This window comes from Symphalangus syndactylus, chromosome 10 (assembly GCF_028878055.3).
Source record: "Symphalangus syndactylus isolate Jambi chromosome 10, NHGRI_mSymSyn1-v2.1_pri, whole genome shotgun sequence".
In the NCBI taxonomy this organism is placed as follows: Eukaryota; Metazoa; Chordata; class Mammalia; order Primates; family Hylobatidae; genus Symphalangus; species Symphalangus syndactylus.
In genome coordinates, this window is record NC_072432.2 from 40710151 (window position 1) to 40728219 (window position 18069).

At 38.2% G+C, this 18069-nt stretch overlaps 1 pseudogene; it reads left to right on the plus strand.

The window, feature by feature from the left end:
* Positions 1-9848: 9848 nt before the first annotated feature.
* LOC129492100 (E3 ubiquitin-protein ligase Jade-2-like) lies at positions 9849-12967 on the plus strand (annotated as a pseudogene).
* The last annotated feature ends 5102 nt before the right edge of the window (positions 12968-18069 follow it).

Below are 18069 nucleotides of genomic sequence, written 5' to 3' on the forward strand. Positions count from 1 at the left end.
AGAACTTTATTTTTGGTTTACGGATACTAGTCCTTCCACCAGCTTCAATCGAAAGCTATCAGCTATTGAATTCCACATATGTACAGTAAGAAAACTAATTATTTTACCTGTGCTATAATGTCAAACTTAATAAGTAATACTTATATTTGAGGAAATAAAAATTTAAAAATAATTAAAATTATTTTAATTACATTTAAATACCATACCATCCAAGAAGTTCAACTTTAGCATTATATTAAATGTTTTAACCATTTATTTTGAAATATCCTACAGAAAAATAGCAACAAAAGTAGAAAGTTTTAGGAACCAGTTGAGATTAAGTTCTGTAGGGGAAAAATAAACCCCATAGGATTGAAATGAACCCCTGTAACAAAAGATTAACAGAAAAAGGACAAACAGAAGTTTACGAATGTGTATATTTCACAGATATGTGGAAGACGCCCAAGGAATGAGTAGTTCTCAGATGGCTTTGGATTCCAGTTTACATAACATCTTCAACAAAAAATAGCAAATTTTTAGAGAAGTGAGAAATCAAAGGAAAAGGACTTTGAGTCTGTAGGGGCAGCAACTTGTGGGAAGGCTAATAAGTGGCAGATAAAGGTTAGTTAGTAAACCTTGTTAATGTAGATTCCTCTGTACCATCTCCATTTCCATAAGACTCCAAAATTGTCTTCGGTGGTTAACCTTTGTTCCCCCTGGTAGCAGTGGGAGTGGGGGCAGGAAAAAAAAAAAAAAAAAAACTTTTGTTTTTGCAAATCTAGAATACCTAGAGTGGGCCAGGATAGCTAGAGTAGAGAGTGGTATCTTTTATCTTTGGCCTGCTTTTAGGCAAATTGAGGAAGGGCAAAGAGATTTCCTGTGTCTTCTCCTTAGTTGTCTTCAGCTCAACAATCATTTATATTTTGGGGAAGTAAATCCTGACTTCCCATAGTCGTATACATCATGCCACCCCAATGCCTTAAAATTTTAGTGTGCATTTCCAAAGAATAACAATATGTGTATTATAAAACCAAGTTTAGCTATCAAATTTAGAAAATGTAACACTGATAGAATAGCTTTAGGTAATCAATAATTCACACTTTAATTTTTTTTTTCTTTTTTTTATTATACTTTAGGTTTTAGGGTACATGTGCACAATGTGCAGGTTGGTTACATATGTATCCATGTGCCATGTTGGTGTGCTGCACCCATTAACTGGTCATTTAGCATTAGGTATATCTCCTAATGCTGTCCCTCCCCACTCCCCCCACCCCACAACAGTCCCCGGAGTGTGATGTTCCCCTTCCTGTGTCCATGAGTTCTCATTGTTCAATTCCCACCTATGAGTGAGAACATGCGGTGTTTGGTTTTTTGTCCTTGTGATAGTTTACTGAGAATGATGATTTCCAGTTTCATCCATGTCCCTACAAAGGACATGAACTCATCATTTTTTATGGCTGCATAGTATTCCATGGTGTATATGTGCCACATTTTCTTAATCCAGTCTATCGTTGTTGGACATTTGGGTTGGTTTCAACTCTTTGCTATTGTGAATAGTGCCGCAGTAAACATACGTGTGCATGTGTCTTTATAGCAGCATGATTTATAGTCCTTTGGGTATATACCCAGTAATGGGATGGCTGGGTCAAATGATATTTCTAGTTCTAGATCCCTGAGGAATTGCCACACTGACTTCCACAATGGTTGAACTAGTTTACAGTCCCACCAACAGTGTAAAAGTGTTCCTATTTCTCCACATCCTCTCCAGCACCTGTTGTTTCCTGACTTTTTAATGATGGCCATTCTAACTGGTGTGAGATGGTAGCTCATTGTGGTTTTGATTTGCATTTCTCTGATGGCCAGTGATGACGAGCATTTTTGCATGTGTTTTTTGGCTGCATAAATGTCTTCTTTTGAGAAGTGTCTGTTCATGTCCTTCGCCCGCTTTTTGATGGGGTTGTTTGTTTTTTTCTTGTAAATTTGTTTGAGTTCATTGTAGATTCTGGATATTAGCCCTTTGTCAGATGAGTAGGTTGTGAAAATTTTCTCCCATTTTGTAGGTTGCCTGTTCACTCTGATGGTAGTTTCTTTTGCTGTGCAAAAGTTCTTTAGTTTAATTAGACCCCATTTGTCAATTTTGGCTTTTGTTGCCATTGCTTTTGGTGTTTTAGACATGAAGTCCTTGCCCATACCTATGTCCTGAATGGTATTGCCTACGTTTGCTTCTAGGGTTTTTATGATTTTAGGTCTAACATGTAAGTCTTTAGTCCATCTTGAATTAATTTTTGTATAAGGTGTAAGGAAGGGATCCAGTTTCAGCTTTCTACATATGGCTAGCCAGTTTTCCCAGCACCATTTATTAAATAGGGAATCCTTTCCCCATTTCTTGTTTTTGTCAGGTTTGTCAAAGGTCAGATAGTTGTAGATATGCAGCATTATTTCTGAGGGCTCTGTTCTGTTCCATTGATCTATGTCTCTGTTGTGGTACCAGTACCATGCTGTTTTAGTTACTGTAGCCTTGTAGTATAGTTTGAAGTCAAGTAGCGTGATGCCTCCAGCTTTGTTCTTTTGGCTTAGGATTGACTTGGTGATGCGGGCTCTTTTTTGGTTCCATATGAACTTTAAAGTAGTTTTTTCCAATTCCGTGAAGAAAGTCATTGGTAGCTTGATGGGGATGGCATTGAATCTATAAATTATCTTGGGCAGTATGGCCATTTTCACAATATTGATTCTTCCAACCCATGAGCATGGAATGTTCTTCCATTTGTTTGTATCCTCTTTTATTTCATTGAGCATTGGTTTGTAGTTCTCCTTGAAGAGGTCCTTCACATCCCTTGTAAGTTGGATTCCTAGGTATTTTATTCTCTTTGAAGCAATTGTGAATGGGAGTTCACTCATGATTTGGCTCTCTGTTTGTCTGTGATCAGTGTACAAGAATGCTTGTGATTTTTGCACATTGATTTTGTATCCTGAGACTTTGCTGAAGTTGCTAATCAGCTTAAGGAGATTTTGGGCTGAGATAATGGGGTTTTCTAGATATGCAATCATGTCATCTGCAAACAGGGACAATTTGACTTCCTCTTTTCCTAATTGAATACCCTTTATTTCCTTCTCCTGCCTGATTGCCCTGGCCAGAACTTCCAGCACTATGTTGAATAGGAGTGGTGAGAGAGAGCATCCCTGTCTTGTGCCAGTTTTCAAAGGGAATGCTTCCAGTTTTTGCCAATTCAGTATGATATTGGCTGTGTCCATTATCACAATAATGTTCTCTGAAGCATTTTTGGGAAATACAGTATTCAATCCAGGATCTTATACTGCATTTAGTTTTCATGTATCTTTAGTTTTCTTTAATCTGAAAGAGGCTTTGTCATTCATGACAGTGACAATCCTTAAAAAATTGAGAAATGTTTCTCGATTTGGGTTTTTCTGGTATTTCCTTATGATTAGCATCACATTATGTACTTTTTGTTGGAATAATATGTAAGTAATGTATGTACTTTTCAGGATATATTACATATGGAGGCACATAATTACTATTTGTCTCTTTTTGATGTGATTAATTTTGATCATTTGGTTAAAAGTTTGCTCATTTTCTCCACTGTATAGGTATCATTTCCTTTTATAATTAATAATTTATAGGGAGACACTTTAAGACTGTGTAAATATTCTGTTCCTCATTAACCTTTCCTTACCTATATTTAGCATCAATTGATGATTTTCATCCACTCCAATCCTTAATATAATGGTTGTCAAATAAAATCTTTTCCAACTCTGCCACTAATTTCAGTTGTAATATTAGCTATTTACTATAAAGAAGAGCCCTTCCTTCTACTTTATTTGTTAATCTACTATCAATTTATTATCAGTATGAACTAGATGGATTTCTGTTATATTCAGTTCATTCTAATCCATCACTGCATCAGAGGCCTTTGAATCAAGGTGATTCCATCTTGAATAGGGGCTGGGTTAAGGCTGAGACCTGGGCTGCATTTCCAGGAGGTTAGGCATTCTTAGTCACAGGTTAAGATAGCAGGTCAGCACAAAGTACAGGTCATAAAGACGTTGCTGATCAAATTGATTGCAGCGAAGCTGGCCAAAACCAAGATGGTGACAAAAGTGACGTCTTATTCTTCTCACTGCTCATAATACACTAAGTATAATGCATTCGCATGCTAAAACACACTCCCAGGAGCGCCATGACAGTTTACAAATGCCATGGCAATGTCCAGAAGTTACCTATATGGTCTTAAAAGGAGAGAAAACTTCAGTTCCAGGAATTGCCCACTCCTTTCCCGGAAAACTCATGAGTAATCCACCACTTGTTTAGCATATAATCAAGAAATAACTACAAGTATACTCAGTTGAGCAGTCCATGTCTCTGCCCTGCCTATGGAGTAGCCATTCTTTTATTCCTTTACTTAATAAACTTGCTTTCACTTTATGGACTTGCCTCAAATTCTTTCTTGCACAATGTCCAAGAACCCGTTTTTGGGGTCTGGATTGCTACCCCTTTCCAGTAACAACTGCAAAAAAAAAAAAAAAAGAAAAGAAAAGAAATTAATGTTCATTCAAATTTGGCCAGTGCTAACCCCTTCAAACAACTCTTAGGATCTTTTGACATGCCTCTACCCATCATTTGTTGTTGTTGTTTGTTATTAGCACTTTTGGGAATGTAATTTCTGGTACAAGAGAATGTTTGGGATCATTTTGTATCTTCCTTGCTCAAGTTCTGGACTCAGTCATTTGTTTGGGGAGCCTGTTTTTTTTTTTTTAATTATTATTATTTATTGTTGCTCTTTGTTCCTTTGTTTTTTAGTGGGTAATGGTATTTAGAAATTAAGATCTGGGTGATAAATGTGCTCATTGCTACTGCAGTATATATGGTTGTTTCCAGCCCTCTCAGCAGAGAGTGTGTGTGTGTGTGTGTGTGTGTGTGTGTGAGAGAGAGAGAGACACACACACACATATATATGTCAGTACTTGTCTCCATTCACATGATCACCCACTACAGGGCTCTTGTCTTTCTTCCTTCCACTACTACATACTCACAACTTGATTTTTCCAATGTGAGATGTAACATCAACACATTTACTCATTTGCTTAACCATCTCCTGAAATCAACACATTTATTCACTTTATCAACAGTACCATGCACAAAAAAAGTTTCAGAATGGTAATACCCAATATGTCTGTGAAAAAGAAAAAACAACCTACTAAGAAGAGTTCAAAATTTGTTTGTTTTCTTTTCCTTTGGACTAATTTTTTTTTAAGTATGTTCAAACACTGGGGATTAGTTTTGTTTATGTTTTTGTTTTTCCCTCTCAGTGTGGCTTATGTTATTCATTTGAAATGAAAGTTGGTTCATTTGTCACTGTTTGTATCCACTATGTTTCTAATATGAAAAACATTGATATGCTTCTAAAAGTCAAAACTATGCAACAGTGTATACTTAGAGAAACTTTATTCACTCCAACCTTTTCCACCTGGTTCAATAGGACTCCTACTCTTTGTAGGTAAATAATTTCTTGATTTCTGGTTTATCATTCTTCAGTTTCTTTTGTTAACACATATATATCTATATATTCTTTTGCTCCTATTTCCTTACACAAAGGTCACATAATATACATATGCTATACACATATACAACATGCAGTATATCTTTTATTCTTTATTTTATCTATATATAATACACAATATATCTTTTGTCCTTTGATTTTTTACACATGTTAATGAAGAACCCTCCATATCAATTCATAGAAATCTTCCTTACTCTTCTTACAGCTATATGGAACTTAAATGTATAAATCCAGCACAGTTTATTTAACCAATTTCCTATATTTGGACATCCCAGTATTTTGCAATTGTAAATATTGATGAAATTAATAACCTTGTCCAAATCTCTTTTCTTATTGTTGGCCTAATATGTTCAGGATAAACTCCTGAACATATTAATCTGAAACATAATGAGTCATATTAACCTGAACATAATCTGAAAGTAAGATTATGGGGAGAGGGGAGAAAGGGAATATATATGTATACATATATACATATATATTATATATACACATATATAATTATATATACACATATGTGTATATATAATTATATATGTGTATATATATGTGTGTATATATATAGTATTGTTAGATATTGCTAAATTTCTCTATTTTGGGATTGCACCAGTTTGCATTCTCACCAGCAATATATGGGAGTGCCTATTTCCACACAGCCTCACCAACAGTATGCACTGTTCCGGTTTTAAAATTTCCCAGTCTGGTAGTTAAGAAATAGTTTCTCAGTACAGTTTTAATTTAACACATATATAATGTAAAGGGTGTGTGTGTGTGTATATATGTGTGTGTGTGTGTTACAGTTATGACTACCTTAAAGTAAGCTATTGTTTTGGGATATGGGGCAATAAAAATAGTGTAAAATCCAGCCTGATAAACTATGTAAGGACTAGATTAATTTTATGAAATTTTAGGGGCCATTTCTTTCTAATGACAAGAATGAGTCAAACACATTTCCCTATAGATTTGCTTTTCTGAGTAGTTCCGCCCTCCCCTCAATTTTACTCATTCATGTTGTCACCTTCTGAGAATACATCTTGGGTAGAGGTCTCTGATCTTCATTACTATGTTGTACTGGCTCTTTCGAAACGAATGTTCCATGCTACCAGAGTGAACAGGCAACCTACAAAATGGGAGAAAATTTTCATAGCCTACTCAAATAGAGCTAGATGTTTTATCATTCTATTTTAGTTTAATGCAGTAAAATCTTCAAGTTAGTGTTCTGGCTTATTAAATACTTGGGTTTTTTTGTTGAGAGAACAGAATAAAAATATGCAGATTGTGTGAATTCAGGTGTGTGATGTTTTCAACAGCCTACAAATCATAAAATGCAATTTTCTCCTTTTAGTGCCTGGTTCATGATACTAAATGGCTTAGAAAATTGTATTAGGTAATTTTCTCTAGTGCATTTGATGCACATTGCACTAATATTGTGAAGTGCCTTTGTTTTAACACATTTTCTTATAAGTTAGATAAATTAAAATTTCTGAAGGATGGAATTGGATCAAGATGATTATGATTAGGAAGATGGCTCATTCCTCTCCAATAACATTAAATATGGTTAATTCCATGCATTACTGATGTAAACCTAAGTAACTTCACCATTTACTCTAATGACCACTTTCTTGCTTATATATTAGTAGATGAAGAGTGCTTTGTCTAATATTTATGCAACAAAGGCTCTTTATTCCTGCAAATGTATGTAGGAGATGTTACCTGTATCTTCCATAAAAATATTTTTATTACTCAAAGTAGCTATTTTCAGAGACACCTAATAATGACTCCATTCATTTCAGGGGTTTTAAAAATTGTACTCAAATCTAAAGCAAGATAAGATTCTTTTGTGCCTTCTAATGCTCAGGTAAATGATATGTGTTATGGTAAAACATTTATGGAGTGATAAAGACCTTTGTGGAATGATAAATATATGTAGCTGATGGAATGACACAGGCAGATAAGAATGACTTACTCAGAGCAAGAGCTTATCTTTGTGTCTTCTATTTATAAAGATGAAGTTTCTATTGTATTTACCCATTTCTAGTAGATTATTTTCTTCATGCTACTCCCAATCTGTTCTGTACTATCTATTTTGGGTTTCTGTTTAGGTGGGACTTGGCATATGTTGAGTGCTTAGCATATAGTGAACACTCAATACATGTTGATTTTACAAATTAATCTATGGAATTATTATGTCCCCTTACTCTTATGGTAGCACAACCATAAATAATTGTTCTGAGTTACCTTTTAGGTTAAAAAATTAGCATTGTTATTAATGACAGATAATGTGATGTCTCACCATCATTCTTTCTACAATAATCTTACTTTACAGGGAAGAAAACTTAACATGGTAATTAATCTTATAGAAATTTCATCTCCTTAGGCAGATTGAGGTTTAAGGAGATCCTACTGGTATCTTCAGTAGGATCACATTACCTAATATAGGAGAGGAAAAATAATTTTCTCCTCCCAGTTCTTTGCTGGGACTCCCTGTAACATAAGACAGACTAACAAGGCAAAAACAAATGGTTGAATGACATGTATACTTCCTGTATACATGGGAAATAACCCAAATAAATATGTAAATCTGTAGAGTATATTTCAAAGAGTTTACTTATACTTCAGGCTTAACTACCATAGTTCTCTGAAACAAAGAAAGAAGGGTATGGGGAAAGATCTGGTTAAGACAAGCATGCCAGAAAAGCACCATAGAACAAGGGAGAAGTAAGTTTTAAAAATTTAAGTTGATGCTTTCTCCTTTGATTAAGAGGCTCTAGTGATTTATTGCTTTCGAGAGACACCATTACAAATGGATATTTACTTTATAGATGTAAATTTTACTTGTAAAAGGGTAACTTTTCCGAGCTTCTTCTGTGTCTGCAGCTTCTCAAAATAACCAGCTCAAAATAATTCTTACTCCATAAAGGCCTATTTCAAGTGACATATTCTGGCCTCTTACAGTCATACTTTGGGGTGGCATATTCTCAGCCCCATCGCTAGCCAGTGTCTTCTGTTGAGATGAAATGAAGTTCAAGACAGTTTGCAACCACACCTATTCAAAGCAAAAGTGACAAAATCATTAAAAACAGATGTTGGGTAGCATAACTATTTATAGTATTAATAGTATTATCATTGGAGTTTTATACCCTTCCTTTTCCATTCCTGAAGTTCTAGAACACATAGGCTTACATATGAATGTTGTTTATAGCTCAAAAAAATTCTATATTGTATCACTTCATTGAAAGAGAATTAGAAAATAAGACAGAGAAGAAGCTAAGGTTTAATAGTAGAGAAATGAGAGAGTAACCTAATAGAAAGGCTCCTGCAACTGTAGCGATGGCAAACCAGACTCACCAAAGCCAGAAAGAAGGTTCAGGACACACTTCTGCCAGATTGCCTACCCTGGCACAACATTGTACAATCAGAAAAAGATATCCTACTTTCCAGCCTCTCTCAGAGAAGGGAAGAATTTGGTTTGGGACTCCCCTGAAGAATGGATTCTTTCTTGTCAGGTTTGGGCCTCTGACATGATTGGCAGAGTCTAGCTGTCAAGGGGAGAGTAGAGATGATGATTTGTACTGGTAGATGCCATAAGTCATACTCACTGCTCAGCATAGAGTGAGTGGATTAGAAACCCCAGCTCTCACCTTTCTTTTGAGGAGGAAGAAGTTGCTCTGTTGTCCAGCACTCCAACTTCTCTGGGACTGCTCAAAGGATAGAAAAATGAAACTAAAGCAATTGGAAACGTAGGTTTGGAAATGGAAACATAGGTCAGAAGTTATTTATAATGACGCTTTAGAAGAGTTAAAGATAACAGTAAGAAATTAAATACAGACCTTAGAACTGTTAGAAAATAAAGAGTTGAAGTTTGAACTTGAATATGTTAAGGTGTCTGTCTGTACGGCAGGACTCAATAAATCAAGCCTTAAAATTGAGATAATGAGATTGAGCCAATACTGAGAAAAATGGCTTATCATTGTCCCTCTCATGAGGTTCGGTTTGCAAATACTGTTGAATAGACTAATCCAAAGATCGAATAGTCCAAACCAAAGAGAGGGCTATACCCATAGTTAATCAGAGCTGCCTGCTATTGTTAGACAGACTTGGGCTAAGACAAAATAGTCTTACCAAGTTGAGAATGTGTCAAGAGAGGTAGAAGGATTTTCCTGAGATATTGCAGATCTTGAGAAGCAGAGTAAATTTGACCCCAGTTAGGTGACACCCAGTCCTCTGTTCTTTTCAATATGTCTAGAATACTTTTTTTACAAAAAAGAAACAGAAACATACACAGGGTGTTGATGAATGGTGCCGACCGCGGCCATCACAGTTGGAGGCTATTTTTTGGGGGGATGGAAGAGAAGAGGCGAAAATACTCCATCAGCAGTGACAACTCTGACACCACTGACAGTCATGCGACATCTACATCCGCATCAAGATGTTCCAAACTGCCCAGTAGCACCAAGTCGGGCTGGCCCCGACAGAATGAAAAGAAGCCCTCCGAGGTTTTCCGGACAGACTTGATCACAGCCATGAAGATCCCGGACTCATACCAGCTCAGCCCGGTTGACTACTACATCCTGGCAGACCCATGGCGACGGGAATGGGAGAAAGGTGTGCAGGTGCATGCCAGGCAGAGGCCATCCCAGAGCCCGTGGTGAGGATCCTCCCACCACTGGAAGGCCCCCCTGCCCAGGCATCCCTGAGCAGCACCACACTTGGTGAGGGCTCCCAGCCTGATTGGCCAGGGGCAGCTGCTATGACTTGGACGAGATTGACGCCTACTGGCTGGAGCTCATCAACTTGGAGCTTAAGGATATAGAGAGGCCGGAGCTGGACGAGCTGACATTAGGGCGTGTGGTGGAGGAACTGGAGACCCTGTGCTACCAGAATATGGCCAGAGCCATTGAGATGCAGGAGGGGCTGGGCATCGAGTACGACGAGGATGTTGTCTGCGACGTGTGTCGCTCTCCTGAGGGCGAGGATGGCAACGAGATGGTCTTCCGTGACAAGTGCAGTGTCTGTGTGCATCAGGCATGCTATGGGATCCTCAGGGTGCCCACGGGCAGCTGGCTGTGCCAGACGTGTACCCTGGGTGTCCAGCCAAAGTGCCTGCTCTGCCCCAAGCGAGGAGGAGCCTTGAAGCCCACCAGAAGTGGGACCAAGTGGGTGCACATCAGCTGTGCCCTATGGATTCCTGAGGTCAGCATCGGCTGCCCAGAGAAGATGGAGCCCATCACCAAGATCTCACATATCCCAGCCAGCCGCTGGGCTCTGTCCTGCAGCCTCTGCAAGGAATGCACAGGCACCTGCATCCAGTGTTCCATGCCTTCCTGCGTCACAGTGTTCCATGTCACATGCGCCTGGACTATATTAGCAGACAATGATGAGGTCAAGTTCAAGTCATTCTGCCAGGAGCACAGTGACGGGGGCCCACGTAATGAGCCCACATCTGAGCCTGCAAAGCCCAGCCAGGCTGGCGAGGACCTGGAAAAGGTGACCCTGTGCAAGCAGCGGCTGCAGCAGCTAGAGGAGGACTTCTACGAGCTGGTGGAGCCGGCTGAGGTGGCTGAGCGTCTGGACCTGGCGGAGGCGCTAGTTGACTTCATCCACCAGTACTGGAAGCTGAAGAGGAAAGCCAATGCCAACCAGCCGCTGCTGACCCCCAACACTGACGAGGTGGACAGCCTGGCCCAGCAGGAGCAGGACGTCCTCTACTGCCGCCTGAAGCTCTTCACCCATCTGTGGCAAGACCTAGAGAGGGTTAGAAATCCGTGCTACATGGTGACAAGGCGCGAGAGAACAAAACACGCCATCTGCAAACTCCAGGAGCAGATATTCCACCTGCAGATGAAACTTATTGAACAGGATCTGTGTCGAGATGTCGAGAGCGGTCTGGGAGGAGAGCAAAGGGCAAGAAGAGTGACTCGAAGAGAAAGGGCTGCGAGGGCTCCCAGGGCAGCACTGAGAAGAAAGAGAAAGTGAAGGCGGGGCCTGACTCAGTCCTGGGGCAGCTGGGCCTGTCCACCTCATTCCCCATCGATGGCACCTTCTTCAACAGCTGGCTGGCACAGTCGGTGCAGATCACAGCAGAAAACATGGCCATGAGCGAGTGGCTGCTGAACAATGGGCACCGTGAGGACCCTGCTCCAGGGCTGCTGTCAGAGGAGCTGCTGCAGGACGAGGAGACACTGCTCAGCTTCATGTGGGACCCCTCGCTGCGACCTGGCGACCCTGCTAGGAAGGCCCGAGGCCGCACCCACCTGCCTGCCAAGAAGAAACCACCACCACCACCACCACCACCGCAGGACAGGCCTGGTTGACGGACGACTCTAGACAAAGCCCCCAAGAAGACCTGGGGCCAGGAGGCAGGCCGCGGCAAGGAGGGTCAAGGGCCACCTACCAGGAAGCCACCACGTCGGACGTCTTCTCACTTGCCGTCCAGCCCTGCAGCCGGGGACTGTCCCATCCTAGCCGCCCCTGAAAGCCCCCCACCACTGGCCCCTGAGACCCTGGACGAGGCAGCCTCAGTAGCTGCTGACTCAGATGTCCAAGTGCCTGGCCCTGCAGCGAGCCCTAAGCCTTTGGGCCGGCTCTGGCCACCCCGTGAGAGCAAGGTAACCTGGAGATTGCCGGGTGCCAGGCCTGATGTTGGGAGGGGACCACCTTCAGCTGTGGCTGAGAGGCCCAAGGTCAGCCTGCATTTTGACACTGAGACTGATGGCTACTTCTCTGATGGGGAGATGAGCGACTCAGATGTAGAGGCCGAGGACGGTGGGGTGAAGCGGGGTCCCAGGAGGTAGGGGCAGAAGAGGTGGTCCACATGGGCGTACTAGCCTCCTAACTCACCCTCTTCCTTGTCCCAGGCCCTACCCTGGTCCCCCGACAAGGCCTCAGCCCAGTCACAACTGCCATTTCTGGTCTCTGCTGAGTGTCCCAGACCCTCGAGGCTGCCACTCCATCGTGGTTTTATTTTTAATATAGAGAGAGTTTTGAATTCTAAAAAAAAAAAAAAAAAACAACTTTTTTTACCTAAAACATAAGCAGATACTGAGGATCTGAAATAGAAAAGGAGACTCATAAAGGATGTGTTTAAGTGAAAGCAGTCGTAGGAGACACTGACAGTTGTCACAATTTAGAGCCTACATTCATAAAACTGCTTGCATAACTTATATCTCAGTTTCACAGGAAGAAATGTAGTAATATTTAATAGTGATGAAAAAGGGATGACTTGCCCTCATAGCATCTACAACAGTCTGATCACTGTTTTCTTGAGCTTTGCAGAAACATATTATTATGTAACAAAAATAAAATGGCCATGATATACCAATGTGAAAGCAAGTAGAAAAAAACAAAAACAATTTCATTTTCTGCCATGATAGGAATATGTTCAACAAAACCACTCATTGCAGTTTAGCCACTTATCTCCCAGATCCTTGCTATTAACATTCATGTCATAAAGAAATAGAATGTAAGCCATTAACTGCTACCATAATAGAGAAAATTAGAGATGTACTTGAGAACTGTAAAGAGGAACATTGCCATCTACTTCTATAATGGATGTAGATTATTCAGAAAAAAGGATCCATGGAAAAGAGTCTTGTGATTGCAAGTTATTACTCTAATAGAAAGTGATTAAGTGTTAAGACTACCAGTCTGGTTTGATTTGCTTTAAAACAAATAACATGGCTTGATCTTTCTCAGGACTCAGGGCCTAGTATTAGTAATGTCAAATAAAATTATTTCACTGAACTACTACTATTGTGGAAAATAACTGCTCATATGCGTTGAGAACTTGAAAAAAGTGTTCTTATATTTGCTCTACAGTTAGTGTTTGCATCTGGAAACTCAATATCTTTCATTTTTTCCTTTACGTGAGAGTTTGCCTTCAAAAGTATTACACTTCAGTGTATAGTTTTCTTGGATTTTAAAAATTAAAATTCTAAAAATATTTCAAATTTCAACATATATGTTTTGTGTGTCCTCTAGCATATATATTCAATTCATTTTTTAGGTTTACATTTTCTGAAAAGAATTCAGCAGCAGAAGAATCACATTTTCATAATTGAAAATTATCAAATATGATATGATATCTAGTCCCAAAAAGTATTACTTAGAAATTAGAATTAAACCTGATGAAAACGTGGCAAGGAAGGGACAGAAGTGAGCACCAATTAGCTAGAAAAATTATTTACTGTCCCATAAATTTCTAGACTTATCATGATTCTAATTGCTAATATAATTTTTTATTTTATAAACACTTTTTTGGTGCTTATCCTATGTAAGAACTATTATGTTTTTCATATATTTACTCACTTCTCACAACAACTTTATGTTGTTAAGTTCCTTTATTATACATATTTTATAAATAAAAAGCTGAGACAAAAAGAGATGAAATAGTTTGCCCATGTTCTCCCTGATATGGTCAGAGATATACCGAATAGAATGAAATACAAATCTGAATTGATTTGAATATTGGCTATACAATATGTTTTTTTCTATTTATGTAGGTAAGATTAGATTATCTTTTTGGTCAATTCCAGTATTTTCTTGGCCCTAATAGGACTTGTAGACAATCCAATCTCCAACCCTTTTTGAAGTGAACTGAACTAATTTTGATATGTATTAGGTTTTGGTTTTTTTTAAAAAAAGCATGTATCTTTACATTTATCCTCGTTGAATTTTGCATTATGTGTATCATCTCATTATCTAAGGACCCATAAGCACATAACTAGGATGTGAGACAACCCCCAGTCCCAGGTACCAGCTTGAGTGCTTCCCTAAATCTATGTCTGTATACTTAACAATTATCAAAGAGATCTAGAAAAATATTTTTGTAGCAATAATAAGTGTTGTTTTTTCTATGTACATGAGTGAGAGCTCCTCATCTTGATATTATAATTTGCAAAATAGTAACTACAGTCATATAGTTATCAATTAGAAAGCAGAGACTAGAATTTAGGTCTCCCTTGATATTCAGTAGAGATGAAAATTTCTTTTGTTCTAATTCAATCTGATTAACAGAAGATGATGTTGATGAGAAGTAATTATGAAGCCACATTCTCAGAAGAGATTTTAAGTAAAATCTATCAGAAATGGCATAATGTTGTATTTAGTTGTGTGAATGATCTGAGTAAACTGAAAGCCCTATTTCATATAGATAGAGCTTTGTACACATTACTCAGTTGCAAAATATCTTTAGTTACTGCTTTTATTTGACAATTACAGAAGTATTTGGATACTTATTTTCTTTTTTTCTTGGAGGCTTATTAATTTTTAATTATACTGACTTCTCTTTTAGAAATCATGAGATACTCTATTTTTCTCTATAGTCTTTATGAAAGGTGAAGCCAGCTGGGCTTCCTGGGTCAGGTGGGGACTTGGAGAACTTTTCTGTCTAGCTAAAGGATTGTAAATGCACCAATCAGTGCTCTGTGTCTAGCTAAAGATTTGTAAACGCACCAATCAGCACTCTGTAAAAACGGACCAATCAGTGCTCTGTAAAATGGACCAATCAGCAGGATGTGGGCAGAGCCAAATAAGGGAATACAAGCTGGCCACCTGAGCCAGCAGCGGCAACCTGCTCAGGTCCCCTTCCACGTGTAGAAGCTTTGTTCTTTTGCTCTTCACAGTACATCTTGCTGCTGCTCACTCTTTGGGTCTGCGCTACCTTTATGAGCTGTAACACTCACTATGAAGGTCTACAGTTTCACTCCTGAAGTCAGGGAGACCACGAACCCACCGGGAGAAACAAACAACTCCAGACGTGCCACCTTTAAGAGCTGTAACACTCACTGCGAAGGTCTGTGGGTTCACTCCTGAAGTCAAGTGAGACCACGAACCCACCAGAAGGAAGAAACTCTGAACACATCTGAACATCTGAAGGAACAAACTCCGGACACACCATCTTTAGGAACTGTAACACTCACCACAAGGGTCCGTGGCTTCATTCTTGAAGTCAGCGAGACCAAGAACCCATCAGAAGGAACCAATTCTGGACACAATTATAGTAAATAATCTTAATAACATAGGTAATTAAAACTAACAGTGTTATAATATTCCATATGAGGTAGTAAATATATGTAGAACTAGCATAAGATTTTTCTAAACTAGGCTATTCCATATTACAAGCCCAAACCACTCTTCCCCGTATCCTTTTTCACTCCACACATGCCACTGAATTTACTTATAAGATTATAATGTATTACTCTACTTTTTTGTGTTTTTCTTTTCTTCACTTATTTCTTAGGCACATTATATCTTTGCCCTACTAGATTACAAACATTAAGACACTTTTTTCTTCATTTATACATATCCTTCTATGCAAAATACTTTTAAGACCTCATACCACAGATCAGACAACATAATAAATCTTTAGTACTGAGGAGCACTTCATAGTTAAAAATACTTTTATACACATCTTTTCATTTAAAAGTATCATTTAGAAGGGAGATAAACCAAGATAAACGTATTTTTATATACATCTTTTAACTTTTGAACTATGAAGTGCTACTTTATAGTTAAAAATACTTTAATATACATCTTTTTATTTAATCGATATTAAATGTGACAGGATATAATTTTATTATTTTATTCAGGATAAAATTGAAGCTCATATAGCTTAGATGGCTTGTTCAAAGTCATAAATATACTGTATTAGTTTCCTAGGGATTCTTTAATAAATTATACCTGAAACTTGATAGCTTAAAACAACAGAAATATTTTCTTTAACAGTTCTGGAGGCCAAAAGTACAAGATCAAGGTGTCAGCAGGGTCACACTGTCTCTCAGTGCTCTAGAGGAGCTCTGTCTTTTTCCAATTTCTGGTGGCTTCCAGAATTCCCTGATTTATGGAAACATAACTCCAGTCTCTGCTTCCATCTTTACGTGACCTTCTTCTCTGTAGTTGCCCTTCTTCTCTTAATAAGGAACTTAGTGTTAGATTCAGGGTCCACCCTAATCAAGTGTCATTTCTTCTTGAAATGCTCACCTTAATTATACCTGCAAAGACCCTTTTTCCAAATAAGGCCGATTTCACAGGTTCTGGGGGAATGTATCTTTTGGGAAGCCATAGTTCAACTCATCACCCCTACATACACTAATAAGAGATATCTTAGGACTTGAATCTAGGCATTTGCACTCTAAACCTATTTACAGGCCCCAAAAGCTAATTATGGCAAGGGAAAACATAATATTTTAGAGTGACTATGAAAGTGAAAGACTTAGATATAGTGAAACTAATTTTGAGCAAGTCAGAGAAAATTTATATTTTCTTTAAACACTCATTTAGTTTTAACTAGGTCTAGGCAACAGGCTAGAGAATTATATATATATAAGGAATATTATTTTATTTAATTTTCACAACAATGGTGTAATGTATACCTTATCCTAACTGCAGGTAAAAACATTGAGATTCAACTGGGCTAAATAACATTTGAAGGCTACAAGTTGGTAAATAGCACTGATGAAACTGGTACTCTGATTTGTTCACCACAAAAGTCATTCAATACCATGTCTGAACTCATTTTATTCCATTTCGTAGCCTGAGTACAATGATATGTTAGATATCTCAGAAGTTCTCAAAGTCAATTTGTCCACAGAGGCAATTGACTGTGGACAAACATAATGTCTTCTAGTGGTTCCTAGCTCACTTTCCCTTCATCTATCCTCCTGTTTTCTGTACTCTAAAGTCTCTTTTCAGTTCCTTTGAACACATCATGTACCTCTTGCCACAGGCTTATTTCACATGCTTATTCATCTACCTGACTCTATTGAATTCTGTTTTTAATAGAGACAGAGGTTTCTCAGAATCCAATAATAGAAGTTGTGTACCATACTAGTGTCTCATTCAACATTATTGTGGTGGACATAGTTTAAACTATAATAAAATATCACAATAAAAATGAATTTTCCAATGAGAACACATGGACACAGGAAGGGGAACATCACACTCCGGGGACTGTTGTGGGGTAGGGGGAGGGGGGAGGGACAGCATTAGGAGATATACCTAATGCTAAATGACCAGTTAATGGGTGCAGCACACCAACATGGCACATGGATACATATGTAACAAACCTGCACATTGTGCACATGTACCCTAAAACTTAAAGTATAATAATAATAAAAAAATTAAAAAAAAGTCTTACTCATTTCAGATATTTTTAAAGTACTGATTAATAAAACAGATATGGAAATAAATAAATGAGTTTTCAGGTATTAAATTGAAATACTTTTTATAATCTGGTATAGTAGGGCAATTTTAATACATGGATATTTTAAAATAAAATTGTCAATAAGTATAGCTCAATGTCAGAAATTGTAAATAAAAATATGAAATTTTTTCTGACATATCTTGTGTATCTTTTAGTAGTATCATCAGAATTTGCAAAGTGTCTTTTTTCTGTTTAGAAACAAAAAGTATTTTCAAATTCTAAACAACTACATAAATCAGTTTCCTTTGCAAAAATTGTACTACTATTATAGGAAGAATTCAGGAACAAAAAAAAAGAATTCAAGAACTAAATCAA